At 37.5% G+C, this 25,026-nt stretch overlaps 1 protein-coding gene across 1 annotated transcript in view; it reads right to left on the bottom strand.

Moving 5' to 3' along the window:
- Positions 1–24,897, bottom strand: part of LOC6049340 (lysosome membrane protein 2) — a 69,208-nt gene extending 44,311 nt beyond the window's left edge. Inside the window, exon 1 of the mRNA XM_038262035.1 lies at positions 24,010–24,897. The gene's annotated coding sequence lies outside the window, so the exon portion shown is untranslated. The remainder of the gene's footprint in view (positions 1–24,009) is intronic.
- Positions 24,898–25,026: the final 129 nt, after the last annotated feature.

The raw sequence follows: 25,026 nt of genomic DNA, 5'->3' as shown, positions 1-25,026 counted from the left end.
AAAATGACCAAAATGACCAAAATGACTCAAATGACCAAAATGACTAAAATGACCAAAAAGACCAAAATGACCAATATGACCAATATAACCAAAATGACCAAAATGACCAAATTGACCAAATTGACCAAAATGACCATAATGACCAAAATTACCAAAATGACCAAAATGGCCAAAATGACTAAAATGACTAAAATGACCAAAATGACCAAAATGACTAAAATGACCAAAATGATCAAAATGACCAAAATGACCAAAATGACTAAAATGACCAAAATGACCAATATGACCAATATAACCAAAATGACCAAAATGACTAAAATGACCGAAATGACCAAAATGACCAAAATAACTAAAATGACCAAAATGACTAAAATGACCGAAATGACCAAAATGACCAAAATGCCCAAAATGACCAAAATGACCAAAATGACCAAAATGACTAAAATGACCGAAATGACCAAAATGACCAAAATGACTAAAATGACCAAAATGACCAAAATGAAAAAAATGGCCAAAATGACTAAAATGACTAAAATGACCAAAATGATCAAAATGACCAAAATGACTCAAATGACCAAAATGACCAAAATGACCAATATAACCAAAATGACCAATATGACTAAAATAACCGAAATGACCAAAATGACCAAAATGACCAAAATGACCAAAATGGCCTAAATGGCCATAATGACCAAAATGACCAAAATGACCAAAATGACCAAAATGACCAAAATGACCAAAATGACCAAAATGACCAGAATGATCAAAATGACTAAGAAGACTAAAAAGACCAAAATGACTAAAATGACCAAAATGACCAAAATGACCAAAATGACCAAAATGACCAAAATGACCAAAATGACCAAAATGACCAAAATGACCAAAATGATCGAAATGACCAAAATGACCAAAATGACCAAAATGACCAAAATGACCAAATGACCAAAATGACTAAAATGACCAAAATGACCAAAATGACCAAAATGACTCAAATGACCAAAATGACCAAAATGACCAATATAACCAAAATGACCAATATGACTAAAATGACCGAAATGACCGAAATGACCAAAATGACCAAAATGACCAAAATGACCAAAATGACCAAAATGGCCAATATGACCATAATGACCAAAATGACCAAAATGATCAAAATGACCAAAATGACCAGAATGATCAAAATGACTAAAAAGACCAAAATGACTAAAATGACCAAAATGACTAAAATGACCAAAATGACCAAAATGACCAAAATGACCAAAATGACCAAAATGACCAAAATGACCAAAATCATCAAAATGGCTAAAATGACCAAAATGACCGAAATGACCAAAATGACCAAAATGACCAAAATGACCAAAATGACTAAAATGACTAAAATGACCAAAATGACCAAAATGACTAAAATGACCGAAACGAAACTATTGGCACTACGCCCCCCGGGGCATGGCCTTCCTCTAACGTGGGATTTCTGCTCCAGCGCCTCTGACGAGACAGGAGAAACCGGGACCGACGTTTTACTTCACCATCCGATAAAAGCTCAGTGGATAAGGCGGGAATCGAACCCGCGTCTCATAGCATCATCGGGATCGGCAGCCGAAGCCGCTACCCCTGCGCCACGAGACCCACGACTAAAATGAGCAAAATGACCAAAATGACCAAAATGACCAAAATGACCAAAATGACCAAAATGGCCTAAATGGCCATAATGACCAAAATGACCAAAATGACCAAAATGACCAAAATGACCAAAATGACCAAAATGACCAAAATGACCAGAATGATCAAAATAACTAAAAAGACTAAAAAGACCAAAATGACTAAAATGACCAAAATGACCAAAATGACCAAAATGACCAAAATGACCAAAATGACCAAAATGACCAAAATGACCAAAATGACCAAAATGACCAAAATCACCAAAATGACTAAAATGACCAAAATGACCGAAATGACCAAAATGACCAAAATGACCAAAATGACCAAAATGACCAAAATGACCAAAATGACCAAAATGACCAAAATGACCAAAATGACTAAAATGACCAAAATGACCAAAATGACTAAAATGACCAAAATGACCAGAATGACCAAAATGACCAAAATGACTAAAATGACAAAAATGACCAATATGACCAATATAACCAAAATGACCAAAATGACTAAAATGACCGAAATGACCAAAATGACCAAAATGACCAAAATGACCAAAATGACCAGAATGACCAAAATGACCAAAATGACTAAAATGACCAAAATGACCAATATGACCAATATAACCAAAATGACCAAAATGACTAAAATGACCGAAATGACCAAAATGACCAAAATGACCAAAATGACCAAAATGACCAAAATGACCAGAATGACTAAAATGACCAAAATGACCAGAATGACCAAAATGACCAAAATGACTAAAATGACCAAAATGACCAAAATGACCAAAATGACCAATATGACCATAATGACCAAAATGACCAAAATGATCAAAATGACCAAAATGACCAGAATGATCAAAATGACTAAAAAGACCAAAATGACTAAAATGACCAAAATGACTAAAATGACCAAAATGACCAAAATGACCAAAATGACCAAAATGACCAAAATGACCAAAATAACCAAAATGACCAAAATGACCAAAATGACCAATATAACCAAAATGACCAAAATGACTAAAATGACCGAAATGACCAAAATGACCAAAATGACCAAAATGACCAAAATGACCAAAATGACCAAAATGACCAGAATGACCAAAATGACCAAAATGACCAGAATGACCAAAATGATCAAAATGACTAAAAAGACCAAAATGATCAAAATGACTAAAATGACCAAATGACAAAAATGACCAATATAACCAAAATGACCAAAATGACTAAAATGACCAAAATGACCAAATGACCAAAATGACCAAAATGACCAAAATGGCCAAAATGACCAAATTGACCAAAATGACCAAAATGACCAAAATGACCAGAATGACCAAAATGACCAAAATGACTAAAATGACTAAAATGACCAAAATGACCAAAATGACTAAAATGACCGAAACGAAACTATTGGCACTACGCCCCCCGGGGCATGGCCTTCCTCTAACGTGGGATTTCTGCTCCAGCGCCTCTGACGAGACAGGAGAAACCGGGACCGACGTTTTACTTCACCATCCGATAAAAGCTCAGTGGATAAGGCGGGAATCGAACCCGCGTCTCATAGCATCATCGGGATCGGCAGCCGAAGCCGCTACCCCTGCGCCACGAGACCCACGACTAAAATGAGCAAAATGACCAAAATGACCAAAATGACCAAAATGACCAAATGACCAAAATGGCCTAAATGGCCATAATGACCAAAATGACCAAAATGACCAAAATGACCAAAATGACCAAAATGACCAAAATGACCAAAATGACCAGAATGATCAAAATAACTAAAAAGACTAAAAAGACCAAAATGACTAAAATGACCAAAATGACCAAAATGACCAAAATGACCAAAATGACCAAAATGACCAAAATGACCAAAATGACCAAAATGACCAAAATCACCAAAATGACTAAAATGACCAAAATGACCGAAATGACCAAAATGACCAAAATGACCAAAATGACCAAAATGACCAAAATGACCAAAATGACCAAAATGACCAAAATGACCAAAATGACTAAAATGACCAAAATGACCAAAATGACTAAAATGACCAAAATGACCAGAATGACCAAAATGACCAAAATGACTAAAATGACAAAAATGACCAATATGACCAATATAACCAAAATGACCAAAATGACTAAAATGACCGAAATGACCAAAATGACCAAAATGACCAAAATGACCAAAATGACCAGAATGACCAAAATGACCAAAATGACTAAAATGACCAAAATGACCAATATGACCAATATAACCAAAATGACCAAAATGACTAAAATGACCGAAATGACCAAAATGACCAAAATGACCAAAATGACCAAAATGACCAGAATGACTAAAATGACCAAAATGACCAGAATGACCAAAATGACCAAAATGACTAAAATGACCAAAATGACCAAAATGACCAAAATGACCAATATGACCATAATGACCAAAATGACCAAAATGATCAAAATGACCAAAATGACCAGAATGATCAAAATGACTAAAAAGACCAAAATGACTAAAATGACCAAAATGACTAAAATGACCAAAATGACCAAAATGACCAAAATGACCAAAATGACCAAAATGACCAAAATAACCAAAATGACCAAAATGACCAAAATGACCAATATAACCAAAATGACCAAAATGACTAAAATGACCGAAATGACCAAAATGACCAAAATGACCAAAATGACCAAAATGACCAAAATGACCAAAATGACCAGAATGACCAAAATGACCAAAATGACCAGAATGACCAAAATGACCAAAATGACCAGAATGACCAAAATGATCAAAATGACTAAAATGACCAAATGACAAAAATGACCAATATAACCAAAATGACCAAAATGACTAAAATGACCAAAATGACCAAATGACCAAAATGACCAAAATGACCAAAATGGCCAAAATGACCAAATTGACCAAAATGACCAAAATGACCAAAATGACCAGAATGACCAAAATGACCAAAATGACCAAAATGACCAAAATGATCAAAAGACCAAAAGACCAAAATGACCAAAATGATCAAAATGACCAAAATGACCAGAATGACCAAAATGACCAAAATGACTAGAATGACCAAAATGACCAAAATGACTAAAATGACCAAAATGACCAATATGACCAATACAACCAAAATGACCAAAATGACTAAAATGACCGAAATGACCAAAATGACCAAAATGACCAAAATGACCAAAATGACCAAAATGACCAAAATGACCAGAATGACTAAAATGACCAAAATGACTAAAATGACCAAAATGATCAATATGACCAATATAACCAAAATGACCAAAATGACTAAAATGACCGAAATGACCAAAATGACCAAAATGACCAAAATGACTAAAATGACCAAAATGACCAAAATGACCAAAATGACCAAAATGATCAAAAGACCAAAAGACCAAAAGACCAAAATGACCAAAATGACCAAAATGACCAGAATGACCAAAATGACCAAAATGACCAGAATGACCAAAATGACCAAAATGACTAAAATGACCAAAATGACCAATATGACCAATATAACCAAAATGACCAAAATGACTAAAATGACCGAAATGACCAAAATGACCAAAATGACCAAAATGACCAAAATGACCAAAATGACCAAAATGACCAGAATGACCAAAATGACCAAAATGACCAGAATGACCAAAATGACCAAAATGACTAAAATGACCAAATGACCAAAATGACCAATATAACCAAAATGACCAAAATGACTAAAATGACCAAAATGACCAAATGACCAAAATGACCAAAATGACCAAAATGACCAAAATGACCAAATTGACCAAAATGACCAAAATGACCAAAATGACCAAAATGACCAAAATGACCAAAATGACCAGAATGACCAAAATGACCAAAATGACTAAAATGACCAAAATGACCAATATGACCAATATAACCAAAATGACCAAAATGACTAAAATGACCGAAATGACCAAAATGACCAAAATGACCAAAATGACCAAAATGACCAAAATGACCAAAATGACCAGAATGACCAAAATGACCAAAATGACCAGAATGACCAAAATGACCAAAATGACTAAAATGACCAAATGACCAAAATGACCAAAATGACCAAAATGACCAAAATGACCAAAATGATCAAAAGACCAAAAGACCAAAATGACCAAAATGACCAAAATGACCAAAATGACCAGAATGACCAAAATGACCAAAATGACCAGAATGACCAAAATGACCAAAATGACTAAAATGACCAAAATGACCAATATGACCAATATAACCAAAATGACCAAAATGACTAAAATGACCGAAATGACCAAAATGACCAAAATGACCAAAATGACCAAAATGACCAAAATGACCAAAATGACCAAAATGACCAGAATGACTAAAATGACCAAAATGACCAGAATGACCAAAATGACCAAAATGACTAAAATGACCAAAATGACCAAAATGACCAAAATGACCAATATGACCATAATGACCAAAATGACCAAAATGATCAAAATGACCAAAATGACCAGAATGATCAAAATGACTAAAAAGACCAAAATGACTAAAATGACCAAAATGACCAAAATGACCAAAATGACTGAAATGACCAAAATGACCAAAATGACCAAAATGACTAAAATGACTAAAATGACCAAAATGACCAAAATGACTAAAATGACCGAAACGAAACTATTGGCACTACGCCCCCCGGGGCCTTCCTCTAACGTGGGATTTCTGCTCCAGCGCCTCTGACGAGACAGGAGAAACCGGGACCGACGTTTTACTTCACCATCCGATAAAAGCTCAGTGGATAAGGCGGGAATCGAACCCGCGTCTCATAGCATCATCGGGATCGGCAGCCGAAGCCGCTACCCCTGCGCCACGAGACCCACGACTAAAATGACCAAAATGACCAAAATGACCAAAATGACCAAAATGACCAAAATGACTAAAATGACCAAAATGACTAAAATGACCAAAATGGCCTAAATGGCCATAATGACCAAAATGACCAAAATGACCAAAATGACCAACATGACCAAAATGACCAGAATGATCAAAATGACTAAAAAGACTAAAAAGACCAAAATGACTAAAATGACCAAAATGACCAAAATGACCAAAATGACCAAAATGACCAAAATGACCAAAATGACCAAAATGACCAAAATGACCAAAATCACCAAAATGACTAAAATGACCAAAATGACCGAAATGACCAAAATGACCAAAATGACCAAAATGACCGAAATGACCAAAATGACTAAAATGACCAAAATGACCAAAATGACCAGAATGACCAAAATGACCAAAATGACCAGAATGACCAAAATGACCAAAATGACTAAAATGACCAAAATGACCAATATGACCAATATAACCAAAATGACCAAAATGACTAAAATGACCGAAATGACCAAAATGACCAAAATGACCAAAATGACCAAAATGACCAAAATGACCAGAATGACCAAAATGACCAAAATGACTTAAATGACCAAAATGACCAAAATGATCAAAAGACCAAAAGACCAAAATGACCAAAATGACCAAAATGACCAAAATGACCAGAATGACCAAAATGACCAAAATGACCAGAATGACCAAAATGACCAAAATGACTAAAATGACCAAAATGACCAATATGACCAATATAACCAAAATGACCAAAATGACTAAAATGACCGAAAAGACCAAAATGACCAAAATGACCAAAATGACCAAAATGACCAGAATGACCAAAATGACCAAAATGACCAGAATGACCAAAATGACCAAAATGACTAAAATGACCAAAATGACCAAAATGACCAAAATGACCAAAATGACCAATATGACCATAATGACCAAAATGACCAAAATGATCAAAATGACCAAAATGACCAAAATGACCAGAATGATCAAAATGACTAAAAAGACCAAAATGACTAAAATGACCAAAATGACTAAAATGACCAAAATGACCAAAATGACCAAAATGACCAAAATGACCAAAATGACTAAAATGACTAAAATGACCAAAATGACCAAAATGACTAAAATGACCGAAACGAAACTATTGGCACTACGCCCCCCGGGGCATGGCCTTCCTCTAACGTGGGATTTTTGCTCCAGCGCCTCTGACGAGACAGGAGAAACCGGGACCGACGTTTTACTTCACCATCCGATAAAAGCTCAGTGGATAAGGCGGGAATCGAACCCGCGTCTCATAGCATCATCGGGATCGGCAGCCGAAGCCGCTACCCCTGCGCCACGAGACCCACGACTAAAATGACCAAAATGACCAAAATGACCAAAATGACCAAAATGACCAAAATGACCAAAATGACTAAAATGACCAAAATGACCAAAATGACTATAATGACCAAAATGGCCTAAATGGCCATAATGACCAAAATGACCAAAATGACCAAAATGACCAAAATGACCAAAATGACCAGAATGATCAAAATGACTAAAAAGACTAAAAAGACCAAAATGACTAAAATGACCAAAATGACCAAAATGACCAAAATGACCAAAATGACCAAAATGACCAAAATGACCAAAATGACCAAAATGACCAAAATGACCAAAATGACCAAAATCACCAAAATGACTAAAATGACCAAAATGACCGAAATGACCAAAATGACCAAAATGACCAAAATGACCGAAATGACCAAAATGACTGTAATGACTAAAATGACCAAAATGACCAAAATGACTAAAATGACCAAAATGACCAAAATGATCAAAAGACCAAAAGACCAAAATGACCAAAATGACCAAAATGACCAAAATGACCAGAATGACCAAAATGACCAAAATGACCAGAATGACCAAAATGACCAAAATGACTAAAATGACCAAAATGACCAAAATGACCAAAATGACCAAAATGACCAAAATGACCAGAATGACCAAAATGACCAAAATGATCAAAAAGACCGACCAAAAAGAACGATTTTGGCGTTTGTCCGGCAGATTGTAAAAAGGGTGTTTTTTGCAAGAAAACCAATCATGTTATACATTTTCAGAAAGGTATTGAAAAGACCTTTCAAATGAGTTTAAAACATCGAAGATCTGACAACCCTTTCAAAAGTTATTAGCACTTAAATGTTATTTATACAATTCTTGGAGGCCGGATTTCAGATATTGTGATAGTCTGAATCTTCCATGCAAACTATCGTTGAATAGGTTTTGCCTTCCTCACTGAGGTAAGGCTATAATCCTGCTCTAAAAATGAACTTTTTATTAAAAGCTCGAAGACCCACCTTCATGTATACATATCGACTCAGAATCGAAAACTGAACAAATGTCTGTGTGTGTGTGTATGTATGTATGTGTACAAAAATCTTGCCAAGTTATCTCAGCACTGGCTGAACCGATTTTGATCGAACCAGTTGCATTCGACTTGGTTAAGGGTCCCATACATCGCTATTGAATTGTTTGAAGTTTCGATAAGTAGTTCAAAAGTTATGTATAAAAATGTGTTTTCACATATATCCGGATCTCAATTATATGCATGTAAACGATGTCCGGATCCATCATCCGACCCATCGTTGGTTGGGTAATCGAAAGACCTTTCCAACGAGTCCACAACATTGAAGATCTGGCAACCCTGTCTCGAGTTATGACCACTTAAGTGATATTTATGTACTTTTTTGAAGCCGGATCTTACTTAAATGTATGTAAACGATGTCCGGATCCATCATCCGACCCATCGTTGGTTAGGTAATCAAGAGACCTTTCTAACGAGTCCACAACATCGAAGATCTGGCAACCCTGTCTCGAGTTATGACCACTTAAGTGATATTTATGTACTTTTTTGAAGCCGGATCTCACTTAAATGCATGTAAACGATGTCCGGATCCATCATCCGACCCATCATTGGTTAGGTAATCGAGCAATCTTTCCAACGAGTCCACATAATTGAAGATCTGGCAACCCTGCCTCGAGTTATGACCACTTAAGTGATATTTATGTACTTTTTTGAAGCCGGATCTCACTTAATTGCATGTAAACGATGTCCGGATCCATCATCCGACCCATCGTTGGTTAGATAATCAAGAGATCTTTCCAAAGAGTCCACAACATTGAAGATCTGGCAACCCTGTCTTGAGTTATGACCACTTAAGTTATATTTATGTACTTTTTTTAAGCCGGATCTCACTTAAATGTATGTAAACGATGACCAGATCCATCATCCGACCCATCGTTGGCTAAGTAATCAAGAGAAATTTCCAACGAGTCACAACATCGAAGATCTGGTAACCCTGTCTTGAGTTATGACCACTTAAGTGATATTTGTGTACTTTTTTTTAAGCCGGATCTCACTTAAATGTATGTAAACAATGTCCAGATCCATCATCCGACCCATCGTTGGTTAGGTTATCAAGAGACCTTTCCAACGAGTCCACAACATCGAAGACCTGGTCACCCTGTCTTGAGTTATGACCACTTAAGTGATGTTTATGTACTTTTTTGAAGCCGGATCTTACTTAAATGTATGTAAACAATGTCCGGATCCATCATCCGACCCGCCATCATTGGTTAGGTTATCAAGAGACCTTTCCAACGAGTCCACAACATCGAAGATCTGGCAACCCTGTCTCGAGTTATGACCACTTAAGTGATATTTATGTACTTTTTTGAAGCCGGATCTCACTTAAATGTATGTAAACGATGTCCGGATCCATCATCCGACCCATCGTTGGTTAGATAATCAAGAGATCTTTCCAAAGAGTCCACAACATTGAAGATCTGGCCACCCTGTCTTGAGTTATGACCACTTAAGTTATATTTATGTACTTTTTTTAAGCCGGATCTCACTTAAATGTATGTAAACGATGTCCGGATCCATCATCCGACCCATCGTTGGTTAGGTTATCAAGAGAACTTTCTAACGAGTCCACATAATAGAAAATCTGGCAACCCTGTCTCGAGTTATGACAACTTAAGTTATATCTTTGTACTTATTTTTCTGGACCTAAAAAAAATAGCTGAAATATGTGTCCAAACCTCTCATATTACCCATTGTTGGTAAAAAGTGAGGAAGGCATCAACCACACAGGTGGATTAAGTTAGTTTTTTATCAGACCTTGCCGATAAGCCAGAAATATTGAAGGTCTGCGAACCCTATCAAAAGAAATGAGTAACAAAGTTGATTTGTTTAACATGTCAAGGGGGAATGTTGCTATTTTTTTACTGAATGTATTGACTTTATTAATGTGAGGATGGCACCAACCACCTAAAGGTGGATTAAGTAACTTTTTTTTTATAAAGCCAATAGTCTAAAATTGTTTTTGTTGAACACGTTTAAAAAAAAATAAATGTGAGTTTATCAAACCAAACAGTTTTCACTATCCTAATAGTTTCTAATTGATGGAGGTCGCAACACAGTTTCGTGACCCTTAAACCACTTAAACTATGTTCTGTTTTTTTTAGCAGAGAAAAAAATATTTAATATTATTTTTTCAAATGTTTCTCCAAGTCGTTCGACAATCATACATCAGGTCATAACTCACGGCGTGAAATATCCACGCCATTGTCGAATACCTGCATGTGTCGATTGGCAAATGAATGTCACCTCCCCGTTTCAGCTGGTCGAAGGCCGGTGAGCCAGATCCGCCGCAGCGGTTCTGGCCGTAAATCAGCTCGTACAAATTGGGATCGTTGAAGAAAATACCCTCTTGAACTTGTTTCATCTTGATGCGGCGCTGCTGCTGCTCAGGGGTGCTTTGACTCGGTTCACATTTAAGTCAGATTAACAGCTCCTCTATGATCGCATACTCAACTCGGCAGCAGCAGCACGACGTGACGGTGGCGGCGCTGTGTGTCGCCCATAAATATACTGAAACGCATGCCAATTTTCGCGCGGGTAGGAGGTCAAAAGGCAACCTTTTGGCAGCGAAAGAATACGCCTCAACGAAAATAATAATGGAAGCGAACAACGAGGGAAGCAGTAAAAAAACAGCATTTCCTTAGCAGTGACTCAAGGTGAATTTCTTCTCAACAAGCCCGCGAAGATGCAATAAAACGATGATTAACTCAACGCAACACGCATGCCGAAGATGCATTGCCATGTAAGAAAATCTCACCCATGAAGACTGCGCCGCATCTCACTTCTTTACAGTTGGGTAGACAGTTCAGGAGAAAGGAGTGTGGGGACGCGAAGCGATATAACTGAATTAATAAGTTCACATACCTTCCTTCTTGGCTTGTTTGGTTTCTGCCGCAGATTTCTGGAGGTTTCTTCTAGGGTAGTTGAACATCAGTTTGGAATCGGGAGAGTTTTGGCGAGACAAAGTATACCTACCTTACTGCGACGATGCTCTTCTCCGAATTGATATTGTTTCTGACTGCGGCACAGCACGTGAGGCGCGAGCAGTTATCGCACTCCTGTCAGGCCCAATCTTCTTATGCGAATCATCTTGACAGCAAAACGTTGCTCGAAAAAGTGGAAGTTTATCAAGTTGTTTTTGCGCGCGAGAATCGCGCAAAGCGGAAATTCTCCCCAGAGACTTGTGCTGCGCAAGCGACGAACCCACCAAATTGAATTATTTTCATCCGATCGATTATTGGAGCCACACGGGTGTGAGATTAATGTTTATTTCATGGAAATTTTAAAACCGACAAGCCGTCTGATGCGATGTCTGATCATGCGTGATACCGCAACGGCAACGGGTTGAGATCCACTTGCACACTTACCGCCCCACCGTCAGTGCAGCGTGGCTCCCCAGTAGTACACTGAATGAGGAGGGGCATCATAATAAATTATGATAATATGTTTTTCTTCTTATTGCTGTTTCCTCCTCGTCACCCATCGACTTTGTTTTTGCCTTGCCCTACCCTTGTGGTGAATGAAGACTCGGTGAGCAAGATTTACCTGCAAGAAATGTCTTCTTTCCGTTTTACCTTCGAAGCTCGTCTTCAGGTCAGTAGATCTTCTGCGCTGGAGCTGGTTGCGAAATCGAAAGTGTGTAACTGAGTCACTTTGCGAAGGTTTCGTGCTAACGGCTTAGATCAAGCGGCTTACAATGTTGCTGGGTGTGGGAAATGTGGAAATTTTCCCTTCCGTAAAAGTAATCTCCCTCATGAGTGCAGTGAAAACGGCTGAGCTGTCTCCAACGGGGGTTCAGAATTGATAAGATTGATGGCTGTGGCGATGATCATGATGCTTGATGATGATGGGTGTGACGGTTAGTACAAATAATTTGCTAATGAACGGGCAGCTACTTGCGAGCAGTTTCCGTCACGCAGCTTAAAGGTAGACAGCGTGTTTAAGCGGCTTGGGCGGGGTTCGTCGTTTGTTTCCCTGGTTTGTTTCTACGGGAGGAGACTTACTTCTAGAATAATATTCAGCTAATTTGATAATATTGGAGTTATGTAAGAGGGAGCTTGTTGACTTAAAGCGATTGCAGTTAAAAATAAACGCACTTCAAAAGTGAGCTGATTGTGCAATACACAACTGATTATATCAGCACAAGTTCAAGGCCAATATTTAAGACATAATGTTTTAATTGGCAATTTTATGAAATCTATGTATAAATGTTTTTTTTATGATAAAGTCTTTGCAATTTTTTTATGGTTGTTATTATTATGAGTTATTATTCATGAATTTATTTATTTCGCAAATTTCATGTAAATGTAAATGTCACGGTACATCTCGAGAAATGTATGATGATTAGGACTTCAACCTAAGGCATTCTCCAAGATGCCCTCTAAAACTGCGTTAGGTTTAGATTAGATTAGAAAAGTATGATGATTGGGGCTAGAGATTTTTCGTGCAATTAGGTAAGTACCACAAAATGCCTTGAAACTCAAACCAATGTAGTTAAACCTCGCATGGATTGCAAAAACCTTGCGTCGTTACAGAAAATTTGACAAATTAGAAAAAAAACGTAACGCACCGCGTAAAAAGAGGTTTAACTGTAATACTATTGCAATGTTTTTGAAGCTTATTGTAGATTGACAAACAAATTGCTTGAAAAAGACTGCACAAATATTGTGTCGTGTTTGAGAAATCAACAAATTAGAAAGCGTAACGCCTGCGCACTATGCGAGGTTTAACTGTATATCGTCAATTTTTTTTTTTTTTTTTTTTTACTGTGAACAGACACGGACCACTACGACACTTGCGTATCTATTGTAGTATGATCTGTTCTCAGGTTTTCTGTTTTGCTGCTATACACAGCCTGCCGAACGATCGTCTTCCGTAGCGCTATTGTTTGAGCGAGACAGTTTTTGACGAATTATTCGAGCAGTTGCCCCCTCTCATTCCCCAAACTCGTTTATTCGAGGGGAAATCTCGTTTATTTTTGACCCATCTAGAGATCGTTACCGATCATATAGCCCAATCTTCAGCTCGAATTTTGCCTGAGAGCATGTGACCGAGTCGAAAGTAGCATTTGAAGCTCTTCTCTGTGTATTGCTGCAGAGTTCTTCAACGCTCAGACTTAGTCGCCAACAGATCGTCCGAGAGATTGGATGTGATGGGTTTTGGGGAGGCTTGGGGCTTGACAAATCAATTCCCGCAGCAGCCGAAATCCCCTCTCGACCGCCACCTACCCCTTTTGCCTCGCCAGATGGGTTTCAAGCCATCGACCTTCCGCTTACAAAGCGAAACCCGTACCACTAGACCACGGGAGCTCGGCATCGTCAAATTGCTCCTTAGTGTATTTCAAAATGGATTTTTTACATCAAACAATTTCCAAGATTTTACAAATTTTTTTGGAAGCAGACGTAAAAAAAGTCATAACACATTAAGTATTCAGATACTGATCATTACAAATACACCAAAACCTCCGTTTACGCGCAGGCGTTATGCTTTTTGTTTGGTTGATTTCTCGAAAACAGTGTAATGTTTTTACATTCTTTTGAAAACAATTTGTAGATCTGCACAATACCTATAAATCGCTTTAAAAAGATTGCAAAAATATTGCGTCGTTCCAGAGAAATCAACGAAATACAAAGCGTGACGCCTGAGCGTAAACCGGGGTTTTAGTGTAACATTTTGTCATAATTACTCTAAATTTCTCGGGTCTCGTGGCGCAGGGGTAGCGGCTTCGGCTGCCGATCCCGATGATGCTATGAGACGCGGGTTCGATTCCCGCCTTATCCACTGAGCTTCTATCGGATGGTGAAGTAAAACGTCGGTCCCGGTTTCTCCTGTCTCGTCAGAGGCGCTGGAGCAGAAATCCCACGTTAGAGGAAGGCCATGCCCCGGGGGGCGTAGTGCCAATAGTTTCGTTTTTTTACTCTAAATTTCAAAAAGAAATTTAAAAAGCGATGTTCATAATATTGGAAAGGAATACAGATGGAGCTATTTTATTTATAAATCTGTCAAATTGTTTTTTTTTATATTTTGGTTATAAATGAGGTTTTTATTTCAATTTGGTTGAAAATACAATACAAAGAAACCTCTTTTTAAGCGATGGCGTTACGCTTTTTGTCTCGGTGATTTCTCTTAAACCATACATTTTTTTTGAAAGCTTTAAAAAGCGTTTTATAGATCTGTGCAAAACCTACCAATTTCTTTTAAAACATTGCAAAAATGTTCCGGAGAAATCAACAAATTGGACAAACGTAACGCATCGTTCACTTTTGTCTATTTTGGCATTTTGTGGAAAAAATTATTTTTCTAAAATTGTGAATAACAAATATTTAAAAAAATAAACTTCTACATATATTGACCCTTGCACTGTAACTTGGATTTTGCCCGCAGTTTTCTCTCGCACTTTTGACAACAAAAATTCGAAAAACTAGGCAACCAGTAATTGTTTGTTTACACTGCCAGTCGCAGTTTCCACCAAACTGGACATTCGCACTTTAAAATTGCAATTGACAGCTGAAAAACAAGCGAGCTCTTTGATCATTTTTTAGGAAATTTAAATTTTCCCAAGGCAGTTTGACAAGTCGCAATAGTTCGTTCGATAGCAATAATTTAGTGCGAAGTCCAAGTTAGTGGGAATTGCGCAATAATTTTGCCTAGACTTTTTCAAATACTAATTTTTTTCCTTTACTGAAGACAACAACAAACATTAGTTCTTTTTCGTCATTTTAGCCAATTAAATTTATAAAAAATCTATAAAATTAGGATAGTGGAATCTTAAATTTAGCTTAGGCCGATGCAAATATTTAAAAAAGTTTTTGTCCCTCGGCCCTGGCCGAGGTCAAGGGGGGGGGGGGGGGCAAAAAAATAAAAATTTAAATAACAAGCCATAGTCTTCACACTTAAATGAAAAAAGTGTTTTAAAATGCAGTTGTTTTGCAATCATTAGTTTTCAAAAAATCTAAGATCTGTCAAAAACAAAAATTGTATCGAAAAAAAAAGATTTTGCATCGAAAATTTTCAAAAAATCTAAAGATTTTTTAATAAACCCAAACATGCTAAAAATGATTTTGAACGCAGGAGAATGTATTTTAATTTGATTTCAGCGGGTTGCACTTGAATTTTCATTGAAATTTTGATGTTTATTGTAAAATTTTTTTTTTGCCCCCTGATTTTTCGGGCCAATTTTGAAGGGGGGGGGGGGTGACAAAAATTTTTAAAAATATTTGTACCAGCCTTAAGTAAATTCCGAAAAAAAATTACAATGAGCTAAATTTTTCAAATTAAAATTTTATATCAGGAGATTGACTTGGAGTATTTTACTAACTAGCCTCTGCTAATTTTGAAGATTATTTTTTGAAGAACACATTTTTGCTTTAATTTTAAGTAGATTCTAGAGTACCTTTAAATTTCCGTAAAATTCCAGTGTTTCAAAAATGGTTTGTCACCACATTTATTTGTTTTTGTTATAGCTGACAAATGACAAATCAAGAGGTATCACACAGGTGACGAGCTGTCAAAATTACCAATATTATCAATGGAATGTAAAACAAAATTTAAAAAATTCCACAAAAATGAGAGTTTGCTGCAATATTTTCCATGATTCATTAAAAAGACGTAAATTAACCTTTAAAAACTAACTTAATCCACCTATGTGGTTGTTGCCTTCCTCACGTTTTACTAACATTTCGTCGCCATCGTGCTAACTTGTCGTACGTGCATTTTGGGCCAAATTGAGTTAAGAACGCCATTTTGTGCAGCTCACAATGCCTCACCTTTTGACCTTCACAGATCCCCAAAATTCGTTTTCAATCCTGATATATTCACCAAAAACCGAAAAAACTCCGTGCATTTTTGTCACTTTACATATGAAAGTAATTTCAATCTTGTCGTGCTATCTTGTCACTCCATGAAAATTGATGTAAGTGCGACAAAAGGCCAAAGGGATTTCAGGCCAGGAAAGTCAGGATGCGTTTGTCGCACGTACAAGCTAGACTACCGTAAACATTTGTAATTATAACTCGGGACACCAGCAACCAACTTCAACCAAACTTTGGGACAATGCACAAAATGGTCAGCCAAACAAAACGTGTTTGTTATTGTTTACATTGCGTGCTCTAGTTTTTGTTTATTCAAGGTCAAACATTAAAACGCGTTTTTCTCGGAACGTCGAAATGGCGGGTGCGACAAGATAGCACGACGACGTCGATTTGGTGATATGATGGGTTTGGACACAAATTCTATCTATCTTCTATATATATATATATATATATATACAAAATGTCGATGGTTTTTTTGGAACGCGAATCAATTCAACACGGAACGTCCGATCGAGGTGCTCTTTGTTGCGTTGGGTTCGTATGGTAAGTTCGTGAGTCCAAGAAAGGTTCTTACGCCTAAAAGTTACAACTTTGGCCACTCTGGAACCGATTCCGGAAAATTTGCCGATTGTATGGGAAAGGATAAAATCAAGTTTTGATCACAGGAGGCTGAATAAGCAAAAAAGTCAAAAACGTCAACAAACGAATAAAGGCAGAACGAAGTTTGTCAGGTAAGGCTTGTTTCTCAATAAAGAAATACACAAATGTCACTTAAGCGGTCATAACTTGAGACAGGGTTGTCAGATCTTCAATGTTTTGGACTCATTAGAAAAGTCTTTTGATTACCTAACCAACGATCGGTCGGAAGAAGGATCCGGACATAGTTTACATACATTTAAGTGAGATCCGGCATCAAAAAGTACATAAATATCAATAAAGTGGTCATAACTTGAGACAGGGTTGCCAGATCTTCAATGTATTGGACTCATTGGAAAGGTCTTTCGATTACCTATCCAACGATGGGTTGGATGATGGATCCGGATATAGTTCACATACATTTAAGTGAGATCCGGCATCAAAAAAAGTACATAAATATCACTAAAGTGGTCATAACTTGAGACAGGGTTGCCAGATCTTCAATGTATTCGACTCATTGGAAAGGTCTTTCGATTACCTATCCAACGATGGATTGGATGATGGATCCGGACATAGTTTACATACATTTAAGTGAGATCCGGAATCAAAAAAAGTGCATAAATATCACTAAAGTGGTCATAACGTGAGACAGGGTTGCCAGATCTTCAATGTATTGAACTCATTGGAAAGATCTTTTGATTACCTATCCAACGATGGGTTGGATGATGGATCCGGATATAGTTGACATACATTTAAGTGAGATCTGGCATCAAAAAAGTACATAAATATCACTTAAGTGGTCATAACTTGAGACAGGGTTGCCAGATCTTCAATGTATTGGACTCATTAGAAAGGTCTTTTGATTACATATGCAACGATGGGTTGAATGATGAATTCGGACATAGTTTACATACATTTAAGTGAGATCCGGCATCAAAAAAGTACATAAATATCACTTAAGTGGTCATAACTCGAGACAGGGTTGCCAGATCTTCAATATGTTGGACTCGTTGGAAAGGTCTTTTGATAACCTAACCAACGATGGGTCGGGTGATGGTTCTGGACATAGTTTACATGCATTTATGTGAGATCCGATTCGCAACTCTGACACTTTTTTATACGTAACTTTTGAATTACTTATCGGATCTTCAAACAATTCAATAGTGCAGTATGGGGCACCAAACCGGATCGAATGCAACCAATTTGACTCAAATCGGATCAGCCAGTGCCAAGAAAACTTGGCAAGAATTTTGAGCACCAAGGAGAATACGCACACACATACACACACACACACACAGACATTTGTTCAGTTTTCGATTCTGAGTCGATAGGTATACATGAATATAGGTCTACGAGCTGTTTTTCAAAAGTTCATTTTTCGAGCAGGATTATAGCCTTACCTCAGTGAGGAAGGCAAAAAGCTTGGTTCAATCTGTCCTAAAGATTTCCACAGTTTCACTTTCATCGCGCCTTTGCTTCCGGAAGCAGACACGCAAGCATCAAAAGCAAATGAGCACTGCGTGAGTCAGATTAGTTGGGACTTACCCAACCCAAAGCGCCGGCTAAGTAAAACTTTCCGCCGAGTACTTAAGGCACAGTTACTTGACTACGATGGAAAATTTCGCCTACCGGTGTGGTTTGGCTTTCAAGTTCAATACATATCGGACAAGCTTCAAGTGTCGATTGCAATCGGATCAGAATTTGCACAATCCCACGAAATTAGTCCATCAGTTTGCAACCAGCTGCTGGCAAGTAGTGTTGCATTCTGAGTTGGGGCAAAACCGCGTGTCAGCCGCGCTAATCGCCACCACTGCCCACCGCGAGCTTCGTGCAAGCCCATTTGTTTAACGCGCCTTCAGCCGTTTCATGCTTGGTTTGGTTCGAGTATTTAACACTCTTTAGACACCTCACTTATTGCTACTTATTACCAACTCTACTAAAAGGGCCTCCTCTTCCTCCACAACAATTGCAACATCCCTTGTTCCAATTACGCCACGACCGACACCGGCGTGGCAGCATATGTTAGCCAGCCGACTCAATGTCAGCATATGTTGGACTTTTCAAGGCCAAATCGCAGCCATTGTGCAATTTCCTGACGTCAGGATCAGCTGATCGGTTCGGACGAGCTGGAAAAGCCTGCTGACCAGCGTCGAATCGAATCGATGTGGCTCAATTGGCCAAATTGCAGACAGAGGAAAACTCGTAAAACACATAATCCAATCACGGCGCTCTGTACAATTATTGGTAATTTCCAAAGTGGCCACAGCAGGTTACTGCCGGCAGCTCGAACGGCGGGGGGGAAGGTCGAATTTCGTGGCTTCTTTGTTGATTGCCAACTGCCCCCCCAAAGACATCGGATCGATTTTTTAAGGCAACGCACGTGGATCAATTGGCGCGATTGTCATTATTGTTCTGCGTCGTTGCTTCCTTCATTTTTTGGAGGATTTTCCGCGTGTTTTGGCACGAGGGATTAGATCTTGCGCAAGAAACGCCATTGCAGCGCACTTTGCTTTGAAGCAAAACAAATAATCTTAAGCCTTTTATTGTCGGAGGTGGTTTGCTTGGGTCAAGAGTCAAAGTCCGTTTGGTTTGAAGGAGTGCTTGAGTTGAACCTTGCGGAGACGTCTTCTGATGTTGATTTGCAAGAAGACAGAATTTATTAGCATCGTGTTGCGAGATTTGTTTTTCCCTTTCAATATCACTTTGTTCGTAGTGACGAATAAAGTTTTGCCAAATGTAGTATTGATCTTTAAGTTACTTAATTTTTCTGTTTTATACAAATGGAGTTACAATGATGTCACTTAGCTTGTTTTTGTTGCAAGTTTTTCGCATTATTTACCTTATTTTATGTTTGAAACGCCTCTCTGTGTATTTTGTACATAAAACTGAGAGATTTCAAAAGAATACATAACAGATCATCATTTCTTCGCTCAACCCAAAAGGAAAGTTTAAGCAAATAAACCAAATGACACATTTATGTGGTCGTTTCTGGAAGAAGTTAATGATGTTCAAATATCAAATAACTTTCGTAAAACGAGGACACATGTTTTTTTCTTGAAACTGAACAAATAATTAAAGTGGCAACTCGTTTTGCCGAAGGTGATTGATGTTTGATTACTTTCATGTATAAAACAGTTACTTTTAAGTTTGATTTGAAAACGTTCTCCCATTTGGGAAACATGTCCAGCATTACGTACGCTTACGGTATTTGTATTCTTAAGTAATGGTGAGATGCAAAAATCCTTTTCTGCCCAACAAGAGGCAACAGAAGGATCCAGAAAACGGATAAATTAGTTCAAAACATTAATGCAGTGCATCAATGCAGAATTGATCCCTGATGGGTTGTTTTTCGGTAAACAATTTTTGATTGCTTTTCACTTAGCAATATTGCTAATGGCTTCATTTAAGCAGGTCCGAATGACGTATTTGTCGAAATCGGTCAATATGGAGCTGGAAAGCAAATAAACACATCAAGAAAGGCAGCAGAATCTTGAAAAATTGTATTCGATTCTTTTTCATTGATTTGTTTTAATCAGACCTATAAGATCCTTGTTAAAATTAATTTACAAGATGTTTCAATTCAGTTAACTACCTTAATGAGTCAAAGCAAACAATCATAAATTGAATTTACTGACACAGTAATGCAGCTCAAACAAAAAAATCACCGTTGAAAATTATGCAAAACAGACTGGTTGCTCCCGTCCTCGCGGCGCGTTTCAGTCGAAACATTCTTTAAGCACCTATTAATAGACGGTTTAACCTGTTCCACAACTATGCAATCAAAACAAAAGGCAGCGAAAAAAAAATCGTTGCAGCTAGGTGCATCCCCGTCGGGGTGCATCTTTACTGAAATGCAGTCGAGTCGAGTTGAGTCGAGTCGATCGATTCCACCCAGTCATGCTTCGATGTCATAATCGTTGCTTCCCTCCGTGTAGTGCATCATATCGATAACATGTGAGTCGACTTGGTCGTCGTGGTTCTCGCGGAGGGTGCTTCCACCGCGGTGTCGTTGCAGTTCGCACGTGAGGACCGGTTCTATGCATCGGCGGTTAAACAACGTGACATTTTTTTTTGCCTCAGCCCAACAGGCGCGTTATCCTGGTTTGCAACGTGAATAGTTAAAGGAAACGGGATAAAATCTGAATAAATAATTAATAGTAATGGAATCATCAGGTTTCACTTTCAATCTTAGCTTTCGTGAGCAGCAAATTTTTTTTATTGAATTTCCAGAATTTAATTTCAGCGTTTTTTTAAATAACATTATTTTTCTGTTGTTTCAGATTCATTAATTTATTTATATTTAATCAGCTTTCATCTCGTTCAGTTTTTATTATTTTCTGCAAAACAATACCAAACGGCTAAAAAATGTCAACAGTAAAATAAATTCCAAAAATCATGAAACATCAAAAATATGAGTAATATATATAAAATATATAAATTTGAAGATATCTTGGACAATCGATTGTAAATGATTACAGTGTTCAATGCTCGTTTTCAATAAAATTGGACACTTTGGTGCATTTCATTTTTTTCATTTTATGAAGACCTTTTGGAAAATTACCTTTTTGTAATATCTTCTGTTATGTACTATTTCGTTTGAAATTGGAAGACGCCAAAAGGTACGCATTTCTAAACCAAAGGTGGTCATTTGTCAGCATACTGAGAATGAAACATTTACTTTAAATTTTACAACTCTGAACCTTATTTTTTCAAGTATTCTATAAAATTTAGATTTTTTAAGCCAGTTTAACAAAAAAATAAAACAAAAGTAGAATACCGTCATCAGGAGTGACATTGGGTCTGGGGGTGAGAGTGGGTCATAAAAATTTCAGAATTGTGTCACCTCTGATGACGGTACACCAAAAATGCTCTCAACCTACCTACCACTCCAAAATTTGCATTTTTTGTGTTTATTATGAGGTAGTTTTGAGCAAATTTTGTTCAACGAATAACTTTACTTTTCTTGATTTATGTTTTTTTTTATTAATTTTTATTTACATTATTCGCAAGCGCATTCAACGCTTATTTGCCTTATTAAGTTTTTGTTTTCAATTGGTAGGTTTAGCCAATTTTATAGGAGGTTAATCATTTTCTTTTATTTGTTTGCTGTTTATCGTTACTTTCCAGTCATTTATATAATATTTCAAATATTTATGTTTTTTTTTAATATGAGCTTAATTAACTTACTTTTGAGTCGCAACAAAGCAAGTCAAAGGCGTTATATGGGAAATAAAAAAAACTGCAAGCTCATTTTAACATAAAAGGCAGGGGATATTAATTATACATAGAGCCAAAGTTGACGCCACAATTTGTTCTTTTATTTACGTCACAAAAAAATCAAGTAAAATTAAAAATCATATCTGAGAATTTTCTAAAAATGTAACAGTTCATCATTTCAATTATTTATAAAGATTCAAAGTTTCTTCAAAAAAGCGCTTTGGATTTTTTTTAAAGAAGCCCGTCTAACGACTGGGTCTTAGAGGCTTTAACGTGAAGACTTCCATCACGGTCATGATTTCTCGTTCAAGGCTTTAACGTGAAGACTTCCATCACGGTCATGATTTCTCGTTCAAAGATATAATATAAATTTTGAGTCGCTTTAAATATTTTGACAAAATTCCTTCAACAAGTTGTTTAGAATAGTGTCCTACACATGCTGATTTCTTTTGGTAACGATTATCCCATTCCTCGTTAAGTTATGGAATTCGTCATCAGTCATTGATTGCCAACTTGTCAATGATTGTACCACAAAATTATGTAATTTTTTAACAGCATTTGATTAAGATCGAATATTCTCTAAAGTGCCTTGAAGAACTCAACACCTGGCACATGCTGATCCCTCTTGGTGCTAAAATTTGTTAAATTTAATTTAATACAAAATATTTTAAAGTGATGATCAATTTTCTTCGAAAATGATCCACGGTTTCATTTTAAATGACTCGGGAATATGTAATTCAAGATGGCGGCCAGGAGAAAAATCGCAGAGCCTAAACTCAAAATTGACAGTTGTCGTGTACCAGCTTGGTATGCTAAAATTTTTCACCATTTCGAAAATCTCGAAACAAGTGTTCATCACCGGATTTATGACCAATCTTATTCAATTCTGTAATGGCCAAAAATTGATATTATTTAAAAACTGAAAAAAATCAGTAAATAAAAAAAATTATACACAAAAAAACTATTTGGAAGTGGGATCCCAGTAAAAGCATTTATCTGAACATGCTCAATAAAAAAACTAAACAGTTGTTCAGCATGCTCCACAAGCATCATCCCGCACAGCAAGTGCAATATGTTCAAACAAAAAAACACACCACCACCGCATGACCTCTGCTGCGCCAAAATGAGAGGTGATAATCTGGTCCATGCGTTTGTTTTGGGATTCCTCCGCGCGCAGCAATAATGCTCACGACTGCTCATTTTGTCCATAGAAAAATGGCCAATGTCAGCAGTGCTTGTTGTGCGCCACAGAAAAGGAGGCGGTTTGTCGCCCATTGACTCGTTCAAGTCGTTCGTTCGTTTGCAGTTCAAGTGCCTGTAGAAAATCTTGACCCAAAAATAATTCGAGGGAAAAATGTGAGCAAAAAATAGTGTACTCACAATTTCAGGTGCGAGATTTCAGCACAGGTCCTTGGTGCTTGTTGACGGCAGGCTGGGTTCAGAATAATCCTCGAAAAATTGTTGATCGCGAGGTTTGCAGTGCGTTGGGAACAGGTTTCACTGAAGAGGTATCCTTTTTTTCTAATTTTTTTTCGTTAAATTTAGTTTCGTCCACTGATTTTGGCTGCGGCTTGTTTCCACTGTAACTGCTGATTGATCACTGAAAGAATGCAATTTCACTGACATTCTCGATTTGCATTTAAGGTTGAAGGTTAATCCGTCAATTGCAAAATTTTCACTAAAAAAATGGTATTGCGTTTTCTCAAGCACGAAACAATCTTCACAAAAAATCAGGAAAGCGCAAAATTGCTCACATAAATTTTCCTCAAATTATTTTCACGAAGAAATTCACCAACTGCGTACGGATCCTTTCCCTGTCAGGTTACGATTGACCAGCTCGGTGACCAGGAACTGCTGCTTTATATCCCCACTCTCACTGCTTCAGAATGCATCTGCCCTCTGCGGGTCACTGGCAATTAAGATTCCCGGAAAAATTGACGACGACCGACGACGATGTCTCCAGGTCAGAACCGATTAGAACATACACACTTGCAAGAAAACACACGCACACAAACAACTACTGAAACACTAAATCGAACCGAGGGTGGAAGGAACCGAATTTCCAAAGCACGTCCGCGGCCCGCGATGGCTAGCTGTCGAATGACACGGACAGTGACCACTACTAGTCGACTAAGTCAAGAACACGCTGCTGAGTCCTGCCTGAGTCGTGAACTCGCGCACGCGATCGTTCTAGTACTGCACTACGGTTCTACTACGGCTGCGGCGGCGGTGAGAAGAGCTGTGAGCCAAACGATCCGATCGCGGTAAGATTCGACGATTCACTACCAAACCGCTTGCAAAGCTCAGTGCACTACACAGCACTAGTAGTAGAAAAGCAGAATGAACAACGTTGCCGTTGCCGTTGAGCGCGCACGTGTGAGAGGTGTAGTGTACTGA

Source organism: Culex quinquefasciatus, chromosome 3, assembly GCF_015732765.1.
Source record: "Culex quinquefasciatus strain JHB chromosome 3, VPISU_Cqui_1.0_pri_paternal, whole genome shotgun sequence".
Lineage (NCBI taxonomy): Eukaryota > Metazoa > Arthropoda > Insecta > Diptera > Culicidae > Culex > Culex quinquefasciatus.
Note: the sequence above shows the minus strand (reverse complement) of the source record. Positions and strands in the feature narration are given on the sequence as shown.